Source organism: Lissotriton helveticus, chromosome 7 (genome assembly GCF_964261635.1).
Source record: "Lissotriton helveticus chromosome 7, aLisHel1.1, whole genome shotgun sequence".
Taxonomy (NCBI): domain Eukaryota; kingdom Metazoa; phylum Chordata; class Amphibia; order Caudata; family Salamandridae; genus Lissotriton; species Lissotriton helveticus.
Window position 1 is genome coordinate 26,204,117 of NC_136068.1, and position 19,443 is coordinate 26,223,559.

Below are 19,443 nucleotides of genomic sequence, written 5' to 3' on the forward strand. Positions count from 1 at the left end.
CATTATCATTTTATTCTACTTTAATCATGATCAAAGCGGGATGCCCTTTACTTCCCCAGCCCCCCCTTCGAAGTAGTCCCGGGGGAATAATCGTTGAAAATATAGGTGTTTCTATGTGACTGGGTAATACCAAGTAGAGGCCGGGCTGCTCCCATTGGCCCCTCACAGGCCTGTAGGGCCGTGTGGAAGAAACAGCTGCTAGAGTGAGTTATCAGGTCGCAAATTGTAGCATTTTTTCGTCACCTCCATTAATATAGATAAAACAGGAGTGTTTGTAAAAAAAATAATATGATTTATAAAATAGGTGTGCGCCCAACGTGGGGCTCGAACCCACGACCCTGAGGATAAGAGTCTTATGCTCTACCGACTGAGCTAGCCGGGCTGCCATAATGGCGCTTGCCCATGTTTTGGTATATGGCTTTGTAGCGCCCCCTGCTGTCCGTACATAAGGAACCAATAATTGGAGGTTGCAGTCAATTTCACAGTCGCTGCCTCCACTCATGTACCTCTCTCTGCCCAGTCTCATGGACCCCTCCCTGGCTCTGGATGGACCCCTCTGCACCCACAGCTGGGTACAGATCTCTCTGCTTCCGTCTGTCTCTCTGTGCCTGCAGGGCTGGATTCCCCCTTCGGAAACAGCAGGACGCCTTTCATAACACGTGACGCTCGCTCAGTCTCTTGCGGAGAGTAGCGCCGGCTTCTAGGCGCCCGTGTGCGCTGCTCAGAATCCCAGCAGTCAAGGGTAGGGATCCGGACTTGGTCCGCCTTCAAATCTGGATCCAGTCACTAACTCTACCAGAACGAGCGGTGGAAGGCGACCCTGCAGCTGCACGCGCCGTTTGAGATGACCCTTGAGAATACCACGTGCAGAAGAGGAGGATTGACTCAAGGTCTGTTGCTCCTCCGTTCTGTAAAGCGAGGGTTGGGGTCAAAGGGAGGGAAAGTTCAGCCCTGGGCTCCCCTCAGGTCGAGGAGAAGAGGAGGTCTGTGGGGGCGGGTACACCTGAATAACACACAGACACCCCCTCCCCCCCCCCTAACAGTATGCATCTCACCGATCTGATGACATCATTTGGCCTCCCCTTCTCTAAACAGCTCTCATCTGTGTGCCTTCAGATATGGGTTGGGGGTCAGTTAATACCTGATGTCTGTTCCAGACTTCTCAATTGTGATTGTCAGGTGGAGATTCTGGCATTGCTGATGGCTGTTCTATCAAATCTGCTTCCGATGTCTGTCCTGAGACATTTAAACCTAGTTGTCTCTTCCAGCAAGTATCATTGCATGTGGCATACATGTCTCGAGCGGCACACGACAGTGGCGGTGCCCTTACTGTGACGTCAGTGCCAGATGTTATTCCAAAATGCCTGGGTTCCATCCAGATGCCTGAGCTGCAATATCTCAGCGGTGATGTCAGTGAAATGATATTAAATTCCTGGTGTCTGTGCCAAAACGTTAAACTGCGGGGTCTGATGTGGCGTACTGGAATTAGTAAGGGCAGTTTGGGCCAATTCAGCTGCAGCCTTCGGTTCTTTGGCCTTTAGTGTCTGACATCGGCTCCAGAAGCACGTCTAGAGTTGGGTACGTTACGTTAGACAATTACGTTGCTATCTGGTGCTCGGATAAAGCGTTTATCATAAATGCATGTGCAATAATTGAGCGCTGGTGTGGGCTGTAAAAGCCTCGTGGTGGGTGTGTGATTAGAAGGATGAGTTGCTGGTGTCAGTTGTTAAACATTTCGCCCTTTGATGCAATTGTCGCCGGTCTGATGTCTGTTAGGGATACCTGTGCCGCAGAGCCAGTTGTGATAAGTGTCAGACAAGATGCGTATTGTGTCGTCACAACCAGCCTCCAGACTATTGTCCCAACCCTCTTGAATCAGCTGTCAGGATGGCCGAGCGGTCTAAGGCGCCAGACTCAAGAGCTGACTCTTCCCACCAGCTGGGTGTTCTGGTCTCCGATTGGAGGCGTGGGTTCAAATCCCACTTCTGACATAATTACTTTTAGATATAGATATTTTAATTATAATGCAAGCGGATTACGGCCTTTAACATTGTACATGAAGTAAACGGCCACTGAGACCTCACTAAAAGTACAGCTATCTGTGTGTGATATAGAACGCTTTTTTAGGAGGCGGAGCTAAATCCGTTTCGTAAATCCTTCAGGTTGGAAGGCAGTGAGATCCGAGCGAGATATATTTGGCAAAGAGCAGGAGGTGTATTTTCTTTAGCCTCACTAATATAGGTAAAAAGGAGGAGTGTTATGAAAAATGTTTTTTAAAAAAATTCACACCCTCTCTATCTCTATTATCCGAAGGAAGACCCTTCATTATGGAGAATCCTTTTCTCCATGACTATGGAATTGCCTTCCCAGTGTGTTCTGTCATTTATTGCAGTATTAAGCTTCTACCTGTGTTTGGTACTCGTTTGTAACATGCACACGTCACTTTTCTCTTGTAACACACTGTTTGCTACCTCTTACATTTTGTTTGCTTTCGATACTTGCACAAATGCCACCACTGCCTACGTAACGTTCGTTCTTGTGTTTGAGTGTCTGCCATATATTGCAGCACTATACCTCTACTTGTACTTTGTACGCTTTTGTAACCTGCACACGTCACTTTTTCCTCCTGTAATGCACCGTTTGCCACCTCTTGTATTTTGTTTGCTCACAATTGTCATTTTTAGGTTTCGTCCTGGGCGTTGCAACTGCGTAGCAGTTGCTCCTCCCACGGCGAAACCTCATGATCCTACATATGGACTTTGGTTCCGCCTCTGTCTCTCATTGGCTAGCTCCATAAATGGAGGCTAGCCATTGGGAGACAGAGGCTGTCAATCACGCTTTCACGTGAAAACGCGATTCGGGGGCGTTTCTGGGACTTTTTTTAAGCCCCGCCCCTTTGTCCCGGGCCGCGCTGTCATTGGCTGCCGGCCCGGGACACCCCCGTGACGTCATTCCCAGGCCGTGCTGTGATTGGCTAGCCGGCCCGGGTCATCACGCCTCCCTGCAAACTTTCAGTCTGCATTAGGCTTCCAAACAGTCCTTCCCTAGTGCGACAATTACGCTCTTCATGCTATTTCGCTCTTTTAATCTTTTTTCGATCTCCGCTGCATTTTCTTTCCCTTTCTATCTCCCTCGGCCTCCTCCTTCCGTCTCATCTTTCCCCTCACGTTCGACCCGTCTTCATTGCCGTGGCCCGTGTCCGCACCTCGCCCGCTGCGGCAGCTTCACTGCTGCAGTGGGGGCTTTCCGTCCCTATTCTTCAATCTCGCTCACAGGCTCATACCTCCGGGCTGCAGTGGGCCCGCTTCCCTGGTTCTCTTACTGTACCGGTGACGTCACCGCGGCGCTGACCTTGCGAAGCCTTCATTGAAGAACTTGGCGGCATTTCAAGATGAACAGACCTCGACTTGCACAAAGCCAGCATTTAGCCTCTGCTGCCGGCGTTCTCTCAAAGCCCCCGCTCTCGCCAGGCCCCCGTCCACTTGCTCAAGTGTGTGTGTGTGTGACTGCTCCAGTGTGTGTGTGTGTGTGTGTGTGTGTGTGACTGCTCCAGTGTGTGTGTGTGTGTGACTGCTCCAGTGTGTGTGTGTGTGTGTGTGACTGCCCCAGTGTGTGTGTGTGTGTGTGACTGCTCCAGTGTGTGTGTGTGTGTGTGGGGGGGGGCTCTGGGTGTGGCTGGCTCTGGGTGTGTGGGTGGTAGTAATTGCTGTCTGCTGAGCTCGTCCGTAGGGTACAATAGTTCTCACATTTGCGAGATATTAAGCTATTGGCAATGTGAATGACAATGCCATTTATTTATCTGTTTTCAAAACCAACACATAAATACACATTTTGTCATTTACAATGCCAATAGCTCTAACTTCTCCAAATGCGAAACCGTTGCATTGTAAATGCTTGTTTGGTACTTGTTTTCCATTCTTAAATTGGGTGCAAACCCGATGGGGCCTATAATTTTAAAACATCATTCGAAAATTGGATGCACTCCTCTTTTTTTCCAAGTTTTTCATTTTAACTTGATCGTCCTTAAATATACGAAGCGTGCTGACTGGTCACGTGCCCAGCCCCTGCGGCACGTAAAACAATGATTCGCAACATTGGGACACTGTGTAGTGCCCCCAACCATAGCACAATTGCTAATGCATGTGCAATTTATAAACCAATATTCGTCATTTTAAACCTTTTCTTTCCGTACTTTTACTTTTTCCATTCATTATGTTCATTAACCATTTGCAATCCACATGTAGGAAAATGCCAATTTTCTAGGTTTCAAGTATTCCTGATGGGCCATCCGAACCTCTTCATTCAAGAATATGCACTGAAGCAGATTTCATTAAAATAGCAGTTTATTTGCAAACCCAATGCATTTCGGGCCTCCATGGGCCCTTCGTGAGGGAGACTCGTTTGGCTTTTTAATAGTGAATTCCAGCAATGAACTAGCAGGTACGTGGAGAAGGCACGGGTTTACAACTAGAAAGAGTAGAATGTTGTGAAGAGCAATTTTTGTAATTTGCAAAGCGGATGTTAGGTTAAGTAAACACCAACGAAGTATGATAGTATCAGTAACTGCTTGAGGAGGGTAGACGGGTAGTTAGCATGTTAAACAAAGCAGGCCACTGGAAAAGTGTTTCATTTATACGAGTGAAAGCACTCAGCATATGGATCCTAGTCGCACCTTGAGGAGGGTTGATAACAGTTAGAATAGACTAGGCATGTATGGTGATGTTGTTAATGTCTTGTTGAATGACATTTAGTCGACATGAATTTAGTGATAAATGTGATGTTATAAACCAGTGGTACAGCAAGAGGACACAGTCAAATTCAATGCATCAGAGCAGAGTTTAATAATGATGTTTGTAGACCAGATAACAATGGATAATAATGTAAACAGCATATATCTCGTGGAAAAATGTATAGTAACACCTATTTTTAATTAATTTTCTAGTTACCCCTGACGAAGGGCCCATGGAGGCCCGAAATGCATTGGGTTTGCAAATAAACTGCTATTTTAATGAAATCTGCTTCAGTGCATATTCTTGAATGAAGAGGTTCGGATGGCCCATCAGGAATACTTGAAACCTAGAAAATTGGCATTTTCCTACATGTGGATTGCAAATGGTTAATGAACATAATGAATCGAAAAAGTAAAAGTACGGAAAGAAAAGGTTTAAAATGACGAATATTGGTTTATAAATTGCACATGCATTAGCAATTGTGCTATGGTTGGAGGCACTACACAGTGTCCCAATGTTGCAATCCCACTTTCAGCCAGAAAGTCATCAGAGCCTTCCTCATCAGCTACATGAGGACTTCATTTGCAGAATACTTCATAGCAGCAACCAATGCCTAGAGAAGAAATTCCTGGAGATCCACCCGGGAACGAAAAATCAAGACCAAAAATATGGAGTTTTCTTTCTAAACAGTCTGCTCTCCAATTTGTTGTTGTTCACCATGAGTTCAACATCCAGAAATTCAATTCTTTAGTCATGAATGGTACTCGTGAATTTTAAATTTAAGTCATTATCCTCTTGGGACTGAATAAGGATGAGGAACTGTCTGATCACCTAGGATGATGTAATATACTGTCAAACTGAACCGTGTAGCCTTGAAGTAGTTTGTATAGGTTTTAAATAGGTGTTAGGTGAACACTGATCACATGTATGTTGTTTTTATTATAGGAGACGGAGACACCATCATCAAATTATGGCAATGTTATCGAGAAACCTAAGATGTATATGATGCATTGTACAAATAGCCCACAAGGGCAGAATTGAAAACAATGCGTCAGATGTTAAAATGTTGATATTGGAATAATGAATTTGGATTATTGGACTAATTCATAGTGTAGCCCACTGGGGCAGAATTGTTTTCATTATTATTATGACTGTAATGGATTATCATATACATTTATGTTGATATAATTGTATATGTTATAACACGAGAAATGCAAAGAAACTGAGGTCCTGGGTTTAAAACTAAAATATACCAGTATCAATATGGGGTATAAGGTGGCTGCCAAATCTGATGAATTCCTGGATGTGGTGCAGTAGTCCTATGTTTATGTTTCTGTGTTGTTGTCACTTTCTATATATATACTTTATTGAAACAAACAATCAATGACCCGTGACAAAGGAGCTTTGCTCCGAAACGCATTGGGCAAGGATTTGCCATTTAACTGAATAAACATATTTAAATCACGCTGACGGAATCGGGCTGCGTCCTTTGGGATATTTACCCAGAGTGTGGGCAATTTGGGAGGCTCGCTAGCTCACCAAAGCCTGCCGCCGCAAAGAGGCAGAAGAATCTCGACCTGAATGTTGTAATATATATATATATATGTATTCACTGAAAAAACCATAGGTTTTAGGGTTTTATAGTAAGCTGGACACTTTACTCATACAAAACCATTGAAATTCCTCTGTTATAGTTAGTTGTACTAACTGTAACTCTCGCGCCCGCAATGCACTGGTGATGATGTCACATATTACATCATTCATGATATGGTCAGTGACATCACTCTTAACATACCTAATGACATCTCAAATGACAAGAAACCAAATCTGCAATGCTACCTAAAAAATCAGGCAACAGTTCCACTGACCACTAACAAATTAACATCAACATTTAACTACTGTAAGAACGCCGAATATGTATTGCTTTAATTACATCCAACTCACAGCTATGTTTAAAGAGCAATATGTGATAGAGGTTCTAATTATACACTTCCGACACCCAACAAAATCACAATACCCAGCGCCACGACCAGCACAACCACCCCCACGAACCCCTCCCCCTACTACCTCAGAGGCAGCGCAAAACAGGACAACAGACCTTTCCAAAATAATATATTCCCTCAAAAGTACACTAGCTCAATCTACAAAGATGCGTGTACTGTACTGAATAGTGGAAGGAACCATATTATCTCAGACACTGGGGAATATTTTGGTCATGTAGCTGTGTTCACCCCCCCTTTGAAACAGAAGCGGAGTGGGCTAGTCCAACGTACACAACGTCAACGTAATACTATAAATAGTTAGCCTACGCCTTGGGCGTGGTTCACTTCTGCAAAGAGAAGAGAGTGCGCCACAGAGAAGGTCCGCACCCTGCCACGTGGCTGCCGCCGTGACCACGTGCCTCCTCCATACAGGCCCATTGCGAACTCAGCGACACAGCACCACAGACTTAGGTCTGTATCAACTACTGTCTTTGATCGATCTGCACTGCGGACAGCAGGGTTCACAACTTGAATTCAACTTTGGATATAAATGTGTCGTCGGTATCTGGGCTGAGTACTACCTTCAATCTACTCTGCGGTCAGTAGAATTGACAACTTACTACCAGTTGCACATCAGCACTACAGAAAACATTGAATTCAGTCTTGATTTATTTAAAGCAGGGACAATTGTACTATGTCCTCAGATTTTCTTAAAGTTTGAACAGTTGGAAATTCTGTCTTTATTTATTTATTGCACACACAATTACGGACAGCATTGTAGTTAGCCTTCATTTATGTAAGGCAGAGTCAATTTTGTTAATGGATGCCACAAAAACATTCATCAATGTCTGTACTAAGTACTGCCTTCAAATATACAACAGAGTTCACTACTTGATACCAGAAGCGCTTCAGCACTACAGAGAACATTGAATTAATTCTCGATTTATTTAAGGCAGAGACAATTCTACTGGGTCGTTATATTTTGTTAACTGTTACAAAAAAGCATTTGACGATGTTTCTGTGGACTACTGCCATAAATGTACTCTGTGGACAGAAGGGTTCACAATTTGAATTCAGCCTTGATGTATGCAATGCAGAGACAATTCTACTGTATGTGTTCAGATTTTTTTTAACATAAGTCACAAAAATCATTCGTCGATATCTGTGCGAACAACTGCCTTCGATCTACATTGTGAGGGCTCACGATTCAAGTGGCATGGCGATTGCACGTGACGCATTCCAATAGCCAAGAGACATTGTACCAGCGCGACCCGTCCGAACCACGAATCATCGCAGGGTGCGCACATGCAGTGTTATTCAGGTACCACTAACTCTTTGCACCACAAGTCATCTCCATGTGGCCTTGTTAAGGCAGAATTCTCTAGGGAAAAAACATTGCTCCCAGTGCGGCCTGCCTAGACTACGCATCATCGCAGGTTACATACACGCTCAGTGCCAAAGGTACCAGTAACTCACTGCACCATAATTCATCGCCACTTGGCCGTATTCAAGCAGAATTCAATAGAGAAAAGACATTGGTCCGAATGCGGCCCATCCTTTACCACTCAATATCTCAGGGTACGTTCAAGTTCAGCGCCAAAGATACTACTAACTCAGTGCACCATAAATCATCGCAAAGAAGAGTGAACAGTTTTATGTCAGCAATGAGGCATACTATCACTTTTAAATGGAATTCATGCAGAATTCAATCAACAAAAGACTTCAATTACTGTGCCTCTCCCCCCTGACCAAGCATCTTCTCAGGGTACATACACGCTAAGGTGCTACTAACTCAGTGCACCAAAAAACATTGTCACGTGACCGTATTGAGTCAGATGTCTTATTTGGAAGAAAATATATCATAGTTTTTGGAGATCTACTGCAACTTACTCCTGTGAAAGGACAACCAATATTTATAAGACAACTTGATTTAAAAGACTTTGCTACCAGTGCGTCCTGCTCGGAGCACGCATCATCGCAGGCACCACAGAACTTTGTTGCTTCGGGTGCCAGTAACTCTTTGCACCACTTATCATCGCTGGCTGCACACACAGTAAATTACAAATACTGTGCAGCTCTAATTAATGCCACGTGGCCGTGGGCTCTTTCTAACCGCTGCCTCCTGCCTACACTGTGGTTATCAGAGCTCACAATTAATTACACTGTTGATTTATTATTTGCAGAGTACAATACCAAACTCAGTATAACATTTATCAAACCTGATACAGTATCCCTTTATTATGCTATTTTTAACAACTTTTCTTATATCACTTATAGATTTACTTGAAAAATAAATTTCACGCTGCAAGTGCAAAGCTACACTTAATGATAGTCTACACTATGGATAGCATAGGTCACAATTTGAATCTCACTTTTTCTTCATTGGAAACCTGAATTTCTTTTTTGGAGATAAAAATGGCTATACCTCTGGAAGAATCATCTGATTCCAATCATTTTGTTGGTGAAGAATTTATAACCATCGATGGCACTTTTTTTCCCCTCAAAGTACATGCAGTTCTTCTGGGACCCCCTAAGCAGGTCTAGAGGCTAACAATATTTCTACCCTTCTCCTTTCTACGTTTTGCACACATATTCACTGACTTCCTCAGCCTCAACTTCTACCAAGGCACAAAATGGCTGCCAACAGTTCCTGCTTTCGAATGTTGACAACCACTGACAGCCAATGAGCATTCAGTGTGTAATCGGGATGGTGCGCTTATGATACGATGACAATCCCCGCGCAGATAGATATATAAATTACTTTAACTGTAGTTTTCTCTGGAACTACTGAACAGATTGACATCATTTAAGCAAAAGGCACAAGTCTGAACTGAGGACTACCTCTTTGCCAAATATCGTGTAATTCCGTTCAGCCGTTCGGGCTGTAGCTGTGGCTAAGGTCCTATGGGAAATTGCATGGGTGAAACACGTTTTGGGACCCCCCTTTTTTCTCAGCCCCCGCTTCACGAATCACCCCCAAACTTTCGGGGAAGGAGCGGAACTGAGCTGGCCAAAAGTTTGGAAAATTTCACAAAGTTATTGGGAATAGAATGTTGCAAATTTCCTATGCATAATACGTCCTAACTATAACTACCTACTGGCGACCCCCAGTCGGTAATATATATATATATATATATATATATATATATATATATATATATATATGTATATATATATATATATATTCCATGAAAAAAACATAGGTTTCAGGGGCATTATAGTTAGTTAGTTGGACATTTCACTAGTACAAAACCATTGAAATTCCTCCGTTATAGTTAGTTCAGCTAACTATAACTCGCTAACTATAACTCACAAGCCCGCAATGCACTGCAGATGACGTCACATATTACATCACTCATGACATGGTCAGTGACATCACTCACGACATCAATGATGACATCTCAAATGACATCACTGATGACATCACTGATGACATCATTCTTGTGATTGAGTTGGAGACCTCCTCTCATCCTATTACAACCTTTGATACACACACTCAAAAATAGAAACTAACATTTTCAAAACTAAGGACATACCAATACCAGTTACAAAACACCTATTCAGTAATTCCAAGATCTCCATACACATCCCCTTATTCACCAACTATAACGGGGGAATGTACGAGTGAAATGTCCAACTAACTATAACGCCCCTGAAACCTTTTTTTTTTTTTGTGAATTTCTAAGGTTTTTTAAATGATAATTTGTAACTATAACGTGCCTGAAACCTAGGGTTTTTTTCAGTGAATTTCAGAGGTTTTTTAAATGCTAATTTGTAGCTATAACATGCCTGAAACCTATGGTTTTTTCAGTTAATTTCAAAGGTTTATTAAATGCTAGTTTCTAACTATACCTACAGAGGTAGGACATGTGAAGAAAGAAGAAAAAACACACAGAAAGAAGAAAAAGAAATGCAGAAAGAAGCAACAGAAGTCCTCAAAGACGAAGAAAAATGCAGGAAAAAGGAAGACGTACAGAAAGAACAAACAGAGGAGCAGAAAGAGGCCTTGTTGTAAAATCACCCTGTACCCTCAGCTTTTTCCGATGGGTACTGGTGGTAACTGACTCTGACTAACTAGTCCTAGAGCCAGTGCTGTGCTAACAGACACTTAGAATACAATTAAAACACTTACATACACTAAGGAACACTATGCATTGGGGTACCTCTGTGATTACCATGACCTCCTCTGTAAGACCCTAGTACATTATAGGGCGGGGGAATTAAAGCTACCTCTTAAAATGCGCCACAGGGAGCGTTTGCACACTGGTGAAGGGAGGGGGGCTGAGCTGACATGTGCTAACACGCCCTGGGCCGTTTTAATTTGGGGGATAAAGTCCCATTGAATCCTGAGTGTCCCTTCCTTGGGTCCAACTAGCCCATCAGCTATGTCCAGTTAGCGCAACAGAGTTGCGTTGCAGAGAGGTGTAAATAGGGGCACGGCCTGGACCACCTCTTTGCAACGCAGCGCAGTGGCGCTTACTGGAAGCACCTGTTGGGCTAGTTAGCTCCCTGGGGCCCTCAGGATTCAAGGGGAATTATTTCCCCAACTTAAAATGCACCACTAGGCGTGTTTGCACACTTCACTTCAGGCCCTGCCCCCTCCCTTCACCACTGTAAACATGTCCTGTGGCCGTTTTAAGTTGGGAGATCAAGTCCCCTTCAATCCTGAGGGTCCCTAGGGTCCAACTTGCCCACTAGGTACCTCCAGTAACCGCCACAGAGCTCCGTTGCAGAGATATGTAAATAGGGGCGTGACCTCTGAACACATCTCTGCAGCGCAGCTCCCTCGTGCACACTGGAGGTACCTGGTGGAATAGTTGGCCCCCAGGGCCCCTCAGTATTGAAGGGGAATTAATTCCCCAACGTACAACTCGCGATGGGGTGCATTTGCAAAGTGGTGAATGAAGGGGGCAGGGCCTGAGGTGACATGTGTGCAAACATGCCCTGTCGTGCGTTTTAAATTAGGGAATTTATTCCTCTTCAATCCCGCGGGTCCCTGTGGGCCAAGAAGCCCACCAGGTTTCTCCACTATGTATTTTTGATTGGATGTTAAACTGTTACTTTAATCTACGGCCCTTACGGAACTATAATAGAAGAATACTTCTTCGTCTGATTACAGATTTGTCATTTACTTTACTATGCTGTGCCGAGCCACTCTATGATTGTTTTATTGAATGTTACAGGAAATATATTGCACTATATGAGAAACTGAACTAGTAGGGCCTTCTACCCGGTATCTGAGTTTGATTTTTTTACTCCTTGTGAATTTACAGTGTTGACCTCAACTGTTCTCAGTTCATGCATGCTTCTGCCTCTGTGTACAGCGCTTTGATACCCGCAAGGGTCATGTTCGCGCTTTATAAATATTTTCAAATAAAATAAATACATTAAATAAAATAGATACAGTGCGGTGATTTGTGCTTCTTGTCCCTATTTTTACCTAAAACTTCTCATTCCACTGATTGGATTTGAGTCTTTTAGGTGTCCAATTATTTATTGAAATTCTATTTATTTTGTTAAATGGGTTTGGGATTATTTTCGAGTTTGGTTTTCACTTTATTATGGTTTCTGTGGTGTATAAATACTCTAAGTAAAGTCTGCCTGCTTTCTTGTCAAGCTACCGGAAGGTTAGGGGCAGGATACTATAGTGACTTTTATGGTTCACCCTGATAATAATTATGTTTTCCATTTGAGTTGGGCTTTGGCCATGGATTATGTTTACTATTTTAAAGGGGCTTCCACCTGTCTCAAGTAATAACCCAATTTCTCACAATGGTGTTCAGTGGTGGAGTCCAGTACTTGTGTTTGTGCAGTGCCACTTGGTGATTTGTGCAAAACAAAAAATCCCTAAAATAATCTGACATCAGGATGGACCTGTTTTTCATTTCTCCTTGTTTAGACATATTTTAATGCCTTTTGAAAATGTAATCCCATTGTCACATTTGTGCACCTGTGACTCCTGCTGCAGAGATGGAGTTGGAGCTCAGCTGCATTATTACACTTAAGTTGAGAGAGTTCAAGAAGCTCAGCAAAGAGAGAGGGCTCCCTCACCTACCCCTAAAGCTGGTTCTGGTTAGTTCTTTCCCTTTTCCCTGGTCCTGGCTCCAAACTTTTTAGTGGTGACTAAGGCAACAGCATGCCTGGTGTTACATACCTTTGTGTACGCTGCAGGTATATCCCTTTGAAAATGTGCCATAAGAGAGGGGCAGAAAGGATGCCCTGCTGAAAGACCTTTAACCCGTTTGCGGCGGCCGCGATTCCGTAGCAGTGTGGCACTTCCGTAAAACGGGCAGCGCTGCGTCTGCCGTTGGACGTGCGCAGTACTACAAAGGTAGTGCACGCAACATCCAATGGCCGACGGCAGCACTTAAGGGGTTAAGAGTCAATCAAGAATAGACTTGGATCAACGTCTTTGTTCCTTGGCTTGTGCAAATGTAGATGCATGGAGTAGCTTTGTCAGCAGGGCAAGGAATACTAGTTGGAGAATAGTTTGGACCTAGAAACTACTCTGGAATCTGATAGTCAGGTTGTCTTTCTGGATCTTCTGATGTGAAGGTATCCCAGTCATATGGAAGGTGAACACCTGTCAGCATTCTGAATCTGGAAGCAATTATATGGAATATCGTATTTGTTCTCTGCATAGCCGGCTTTATCCCAACCATGTTTTTATATTCAGTAGAAAAAACAAAGGTAACAGATACGTTATATTTAGGTTCAGAATTTACAGACACAAAACCATAGAAATGCAGTAGTTATAGTTAAAGTTATCTCAAGTAACTATAACGCATGCCCTAAGTTAACTATAACTCGCGCCCTGTCATGCACTATTTTCTTATTAATTGTTTTCATTGCAAATGTTACACTGATATTATTACTGACGTCATTGAAGATGTCATGACTGATGTCATATGCATAGCGAGGGCGTGAGTCACCTTAAGTGACGAGTTACTTGAGATAACTTTAACTATAACTGCTGAATTTCTGTAAATTCGGAGCCTAGCAAAAATACCCCTGTAACAATTGCTTTTTCAGTGAAAAATCTAAGGTTTTGTAAATACTATTTCATAATTTTAACATCTCTGTAACATTCGGATTTCTCAGTGAATTTCTATGTTTTTTTAACATGGTGGGGGTTGGGTTCAGGGCTTGAGCCAACCCCCCACAAGTAAGCCAACGCCACGCAAATGGGGGAGGGGGCACCCAGTCTCCCTTTCCGAACTGACTTCTGGTCCCAGGGACTCCATCTCCTGGGGATCAACCATATTAAGAAAGGGAAGGGGACATGCAGCCCGCCCAGTAAATGGTTGGTGCCCTGGGAGCTCACTCAGGCCACCCACTGTATATTACAAAGAGGGAGGGGGCACAAAGCCCCCCGACCCAGGTCAATATTGGCTGCAGACATCCCATCCCTGGGGACATAACAGGCAGGGGAGCTGTGTAGCTCCCTCCCTCGTGTGCATGACCCTGAACTGGGGTTGAAGTTGCTCGGGCCAAAAATGGCCCTCCCCATTTTTAATTACAGCCTGGCCACCAGGGGATTTGGTCCCTGAGGCTGAAATCGGCCCATGAAAGAGGGCCGTGCAGCCGCCATGCCCCTTTTCAAGTTTGGCCAGGCCCTGGGAGAAGGGGTTCCTGGGGCCATAATAGACATGGGAAGTGGGGCCGCATGCGCCTGTCCCACTAATATACAAATGAAATCCCACCCAGGACCTGGCCCATGTGGCTTTTATTTTTAAAAATAGAGTACCCACCAAAGGGTATGAGGCGCACTCAATTTAAACACTTTTTAGTGACTAAACCAAATTTCACACAAGGGTGCAACACTATAATTATGTGTTGGCTTCACATGCAAAAAGTAATCTGAGCATGAACAGGAATGACCTGCTCTAGTGTGCACTGTTCCTGTAGAACTAACCGTTCACCAATTTTTGACTATGTTCATAATTTTCAAAGACATCGTGATCCAAATAAACTGATTTATTTCATTTCATTTCACATATTTTTTCCATATCGCAAAAACATTTTCTAACACATTACTAAGTTCATAAGGCGTTTATATGTTGTTTCATCACATATCCTGGTAAACCCTTATTTCTGACATTCAATACATGAATATTATGACTTTTTACTTCATCCTTTTATGCATTCAGTCCAAAATTACTGTTAAACCACATGTAGGTGCTGGCCCAATGCATTTCGGAACGTGAGTTCCTTCCTCAGGGGCAATATTTCTGTAAATAAAGATATTCCCATTACTTGACATATATACAATCTTGAATATAAGCACTCAAATGTTATATAACTGTGGGGTCCTCCACTAGATCATTGCAAGTTAATCAGTAATACATCCTGCACGTAGATATCTAGAGTCATATCTAATAAATATATCCTTACAGTCATCACGCCCTGAAGGTGCATATATGAATACAAGCTATGCCGCATAATAACCCCAACTGGATGTCACATAATTGGTTCTAAATGTCTATCCGATGGTGGGTAAGGAGCACCTGTTATGCTAATGTTAATATGGTAATATACCTTATGAAGACTACCATACCTATCATCACCGCTCTGTTTGCCATCAAGGGTATTCACAACTGACTTGTTACTCAATCCTGCAATATGCATGCCTGCCACGTGGCTAATGTGCAACTCATACACCTACAACCCTCAACGGTACAGATACTCGTCAAAAGCTGACACTCACCGCCACTTCAATCAACCGAAAAATCCTTCAAAGCGGTCTGAGTACTTTGATCAGAGTGCTGCGTGTGTACTCTCTGAAATTAAATATAAATATTCGTAAGTCCTATGGCCATTTCGATAATTGAATTATCGGTATATGTTAAGGGGCACACTCACCCGTGGAGAATTTCAACTCTATCACTTCTTCTAATTGGTCCTTACAATATACTTCAATCTCTCGGAGTGATCCAGTGCTAAAATAAATGAAAGACTACTTAACATTCTGAACTGCTGGATTATAACGTCATGGAGGCACTCAGTATCCTCACAACTTACTTCAAAAAATTCCCCGACCTTCGTCGCAATACGTAGGTTCCAGTCTATGTGGTAGCTCTATTCACGTTAGTGATAACTCTCCTCATCCGCCCTAGACAGTAAATACAATGCCGTATTACTCGCTTAAACAATGGTATCATTAACTTAATGACTGGTATCCACACGTAGATAGAAACTTACTTTAGTGTAATACCGCCAAGATTCTCAGCGTGTGCTGGTATACCCTCGACTGCTTCTAGCGCGCCGCCCTTCCAAACAATCACTTAAACCACTTCCGCATCCGTGACTGCGTCTAATCCTACGTTATACGTCAGGTATCGCTGAGTTTGTGGGGATTGTAGTCAACTACTGGGAAACTTATGCGGATGTGTCTAAAGTCAAATCCAACAACGCCTCCTCCCACGTGTACCTCCAAACCTTTAATGCCACTGTTAAATACAATTATTTCGCGTTATTTGGAAACTATCGTAATAATATTCAACTGCTGTGAAAACATGCACCTTATTTTCAATGAGTAGTGGTCTGCTGTTAAGCGACTCCTAAGAATCTATCCCGTGAGTGTGGGGAAGGTCCTCTTACTTACGTGTACCTGCTGCACTTGGGTCTGGTAAATGCATTCAATCCCTACTGTACAAAGTGCTGATGGTACATCATTAAACTCATTTCCATACAAGGCATTATTTCTAGACACAATCTCTAATACAATTTTTACGTTTCCCTACTGTGCACATGTCCAAAACAGTCACAATTAAATATGCCATTAAATTCAACTTGCATGGACTCGACCTCCCACCCATCATATTGATATTGTCTTCGTCCTGATGCAATATCTGTTGCCTAATTCCGATGTACTCCTGTCTAGTGCACCAAGATAAATTTAATCGTCGTTGTGGTCCAGCAATTCCTCACATAGTTGAAACCTATCAAAATGCCCAACTTCTAAAAGTTATATGTATTCACCATATAGATCCTACGGACATAACAATTATTGCTGTGTAAACATCACAGCATTCATGTCAACTCACAGATTTTACTATTAGATCCTAATGCCTGTTGCAATAAAACTCATAATGCTGATATACAATTTACATGGATACAGCCATCATACAATTTCAATCTCTATAGCAAACTTAAAATTACAATGCATTATTGCGTTAATAAATTCCTATCTAGTGTTTCATACAGGACGTAATTTTTCAAGTTCACATAATTATACAGAAGTTGGCACTGCTGATAGGACCTTTGTCATAATACCATCATGCTACATCTAGTGTACATTCATCTTATACTCCCTACGACCATTATAGTTATTGCAAGCCAATCATCGATCTTTACGCACCATGTCACACATATGGCCATTGCATCAACGTGACTGTAGAGGTAATAATTACTAGATGTAAGTTAGCTAATTATGCATGGTTATAAAAAACAGCTCATTTCAATTTTATCATTTAAACCCTTTGGCTGTAAAGATTGTAAAGATTCGATCCAGAACACCTCTCTCTGCAATAATCTCTGTCCATGATCAATTCCCTCAAGCTTCGTAACTACTTCAACTATTTGGGCTCGTAGCTGCGCTATTGTGTGTTTCTTTCCCGCCCAATGTGTAGCTACCCCTGATGTAGTGCTTTTTAGTCTAATAGTACTTTTGTGTTCCGTTAGCCTCAGTTTAAATTTTCTCTCAGTTTTGCCTATATAGGCTTTTCCACATGGACATTTAAGACAGTACACAATATTAGCTGTATTACAGTCTGAAGTATGCCTTAATTTAATTTTTGCTCCTGTGTTAGGATGTGTGAGGGTTTTTCCTGTTATGATGTTATTACAGTGTATGCAGTTGTGGCACTTCTGGGTACCTTTATACTCTAAATTTTTGGCTTTGCTTGCTCCGATCTGAATGAGTTCCTGAAGGTTTCTTGCCCTCGTGTATGCAAAGGTTGGTGGTTGACTGAAAATTCCATTAAACTCAGGTTCATTGATCAGCAGCTCCCATCTGTTCTTAATAATTCTCTTGATCTGCATGGATTTATTTGAAAATTTCGAAACAAAAGTTGGGGTATTGGATACTGATCTTGCTTGTTTTGTGAACAGTTCTGTTCTATCTTTCATCTGAATTCTACACATATTTTTCTGCAAGATTGTCTCTGGATATCCTCTATTTGCAAATCTCTCTTTGAATTCTGTGATTTTTTGTTCTGCAACTTCAGGATCCGAACATATCCTTTTGATCCTCGTGAACTGTGAGTAGGGTAAATTCTCCACAAGACTTCTTGGATGGAAACTGGAGTGCATCAACGTGCTATTTCTATCCGTAGGTTTTGTGTAAATTTCTGTGCTCAATTTTTTACATTTTTTCTTTAACAACACGTCCAGATAGTTGACTTTCTCTCGACTGACTGAATACGTAAACTTGATTCTGGGTTCTCTCCTGTTAAGTTCATCAATCAGTTGTTCAAGTGTTTCCTGTGAACCAGTCCAAAACAAAAAAATGTCGTCAATGTATCTACAGTATTGCGCTAATCCTTGTGTCCATTCTTTGTGTTATAAAATGTGGTCATGCTCGAACTTGGCCATGTAGATATTTGCATAGGCGGGTGCCCCCGAAAAACCCATTGATGTTCCTGTCAGCTGACCAAAGAAATTTTCTTGCCATTGAAAATAACTGTTGTGTAAACAAAAAAATAGTAGCTGTAAAAGAAAAATGTTATGTTCTTGTGATAGATCCATTTTCAAGAGCGCCCATTCCACCGCTTCCATCCCTTGTTCATGTGCTATGGAGGTGTACTGAGGAAAATTGAATTTTGCCCTGCTATGTGTTCCCTACGTGTTCCCCAACATGTAATATATATGCATGATTTTTATGCATTTCCCCTCATGACCAAATAAAGACGTATTTACAGTTACGCCCAACGTTAGTATGTCAGTTATCCAGTCCTCCGTGAAAGCAACGTGAATTAGGCTTTCAGGCCTATGTTGCCAATGTCTTTCCATGGTGCACGTTGAATTGTCGAGATGCACCCGTTTCTAAGGCTCAGCAGGGCCCGGACACGAGATCCAGGCCTCAAGCCTCCTGAAACACTCCGAGAGATGCAGCCCCGCCCGCATCCCTGACCCTTCACTTACTTCCTGCCAAGCAGCGCGGTGCCCGGCTCGGCTCTGCCTGCCTGCCAAGAATATATTATGCCTACAGTTATCTGTTCAGCTCCCCGTCTTCACATTCCTAGCTAACGAGCAGTATAAACATATTCGTCTACAGTCCAGTCTTTCTGTCTCCATGCAAAGTGATTTCCTGAATTAGTATCCATAGAAGATTCATAGCTCACGTAATACATGAAGAAATATATGCATACACTATCTTTAGTGACAAGTAGCCTTTGCCCTGATGACTTTTAGAATCAAGCGACATGTACTCTAAACACAAGATATCAGATATGCTATAGGTACAGGTCGTTCTGACATCCTAGACTTTAGTCTCCTCTACTAGTGCTAGAAGTCAGCGGCTCCCAGCTCTCCCCAGTTACACGTCATGACTAGTTTTGCGCGCACCAGTAGGTTAAAGGTACCAGCTGCCCGTGTACCCCCTCCATGTGTCCACCAACTTCTATGACACTTCTGTGACGTCTACATCACACGCCTCCGTGCATGCCCTGTGCACGCCTTCTTTCACGCCCATATGTTCTTATCAGCTCCTTCTCACTTGTTACGCCTAC

General features: G+C 42.8%; 1 non-coding gene across 1 annotated transcript; it reads left to right on the forward strand.

The window, feature by feature from the left end:
• The first annotated feature begins 1,881 nt into the window (after positions 1–1,881).
• On the forward strand, positions 1,882–1,991 carry TRNAL-CAA (transfer RNA leucine (anticodon CAA)). The gene is made up of 2 exons: positions 1,882–1,919; positions 1,946–1,991. It is a non-coding gene; the product is annotated as a tRNA-Leu (tRNA).
• Positions 1,992–19,443: the final 17,452 nt, after the last annotated feature.